Here is a 2,622-nt window from a genome sequence, read left to right on the forward strand (position 1 = left end):
GATGACAGTTGATTTTTTGCTCCACCACATACATGGTGTTTAGAAATAAAATTAAAAAATTAAATTGAGCTCAGAGAGAAAAACATTTATTTTACACAAGTCATGCCTGAAGAAGACACAGAAAGCTGTCGAAACGTCGCGATAAAAGGCTTGTGTACTTGTATATAGTTTAAAATCTCCTCCCAAAAACCAACCCTGACCTTAACCACTTAGGCCCTGGGTAATAGAGCCCGGGACATTAGAGCCCTGACTGTTAGAGCCCTATACTGGGTGATGGGACACTCTGGTGTGAGCCAGTATGAAAGTGGAGCCTGCTTGGTGACCATGGGTGGGATGGACAGTGCACAACCCAGTCCGATGCCCTTTGGGCGTTGGTTCTGGTATCTCTACTTACCTAACTCAGCCCGTGCCTCTCTCTCTGGGCCTCGCTGGTCTCCCTTTACGGAAAACCATACTGGATGTCTCCATCTGTAAAAAATCAAAAAAGATATATATGGGTTAAGAGTCATGTAAACAGAATTTGTATATAGTTGGTTTAAATGTGATACACAAAAATGTACAGTAGTGAGCTAGAAAGAGGGATGTATCATAGCACAAAAAGGTGTATTTTTTTGAATGAAAGCACAGTTGATGTTGAAAAGACAATGGGGGTGCCGTGAGTGATACATAACACAAAAAAATGTGTTGTAAAATAAAACAAAGGGGTGCTAAAAACACAAATAAGTGTGTGAAAGTGAAACATAAATAAATGGGTCTGTGAAGTTAGTAACACAAAAAAGTGTACATTAAAACAAAAAAAGTAAACTTATAAGAGTGTAAGGGAAGATGAAAGAGTGCTTGAATTCAAAAAATGCACTTAAAAGTGCTTGATATATTCAAAGAAAAGGCTCTGAAAAATTAGAAAAATTTAAAAATTCAAAAATAAACAGAGGGGAGGAGCCTAGGCCCTGCTCGGGGTATAAGAAGCTGCACACACACAGCTCCCGAGTGAGAAGAGGATGACAGTTGATTTTTTGCTCCACCACATACATGGTGTTTAGAAATAAAATTAAAAAATTAAATTGAGCTCAGAGAGAAAAACATTTATTTTACACAAGTCATGCCTGAAGAAGACACAGAAAGCTGTCGAAACGTCGCGATAAAAGGCTTGTGTACTTGTATATAGTTTAAAATCTCCTCCCAAAAACCAACCCTGACCTTAACCACTTAGGCCCTGGGTAATAGAGCCCGGGACATTAGAGCCCTGACTGTTAGAGCCCTATACTGGGTGATGGGACACTCTGGTGTGAGCCAGTATGAAAGTGGAGCCTGCTTGGTGACCATGGGTGGGATGGACAGTGCACAACCCAGTCCGATGCCCTTTGGGCGTTGGTTCTGGTATCTCTACTTACCTAACTCAGCCCGTGCCTCTCTCTCTGGGCCTCGCTGGTCTCCCTTTACGGAAAACCATACTGGATGTCTCCATCTGTAAAAAATCAAAAAAGATATATATGGGTTAAGAGTCATGTAAACAGAATTTGTATATAGTTGGTTTAAATGTGATACACAAAAATGTACAGTAGTGAGCTAGAAAGAGGGATGTATCATAGCACAAAAAGGTGTATTTTTTTGAATGAAAGCACAGTTGATGTTGAAAAGACAATGGGGGTGCCGTGAGTGATACATAACACAAAAAAATGTGTTGTAAAATAAAACAAAGGGGTGCTAAAAACACAAATAAGTGTGTGAAAGTGAAACATAAATAAATGGGTCTGTGAAGTTAGTAACACAAAAAAGTGTACATTAAAACAAAAAAAGTAAACTTATAAGAGTGTAAGGGAAGATGAAAGAGTGCTTGAATTCAAAAAATGCACTTAAAAGTGCTTGATATATTCAAAGAAAAGGCTCTGAAAAATTAGAAAAATTTAAAAATTCAAAAATAAACAGAGGGGAGGAGCCTAGGCCCTGCTCGGGGTATAAGAAGCTGCACACACAGCTCCCGAGTGAGAAGAGGATGACAGTTGATTTTTTGCTCCACCACATACATGGTGTTTAGAAATAAAATTAAAAAATTAAATTGAGCTCAGAGAGAAAAACATTTATTTTACACAAGTCATGCCTGAAGAAGACACAGAAAGCTGTCGAAACGTCGCGATAAAAGGCTTGTGTACTTGTATATAGTTTAAAATCTCCTCCCAAAAACCAACCCTGACCTTAACCACTTAGGCCCTGGGTAATAGAGCCCGGGACATTAGAGCCCTGACTGTTAGAGCCCTATACTGGGTGATGGGACACTCTGGTGTGAGCCAGTATGAAAGTGGAGCCTGCTTGGTGACCATGGGTGGGATGGACAGTGCACAACCCAGTCCGATGCCCTTTGGGCGTTGGTTCTGGTATCTCTACTTACCTAACTCAGCCCGTGCCTCTCTCTCTGGGCCTCGCTGGTCTCCCTTTACGGAAAACCATACTGGATGTCTCCATCTGTAAAAAATCAAAAAAGATATATATGGGTTAAGAGTCATGTAAACAGAATTTGTATATAGTTGGTTTAAATGTGATACACAAAAATGTACAGTAGTGAGCTAGAAAGAGGGATGTATCATAGCACAAAAAGGTGTATTTTTTTGAATGAAAGCACAGTTG

The sequence above is a fragment of the Carassius gibelio genome, chromosome A18 (genome assembly GCF_023724105.1).
Source record: "Carassius gibelio isolate Cgi1373 ecotype wild population from Czech Republic chromosome A18, carGib1.2-hapl.c, whole genome shotgun sequence".
In the NCBI taxonomy this organism is placed as follows: domain Eukaryota; kingdom Metazoa; phylum Chordata; class Actinopteri; order Cypriniformes; family Cyprinidae; genus Carassius; species Carassius gibelio.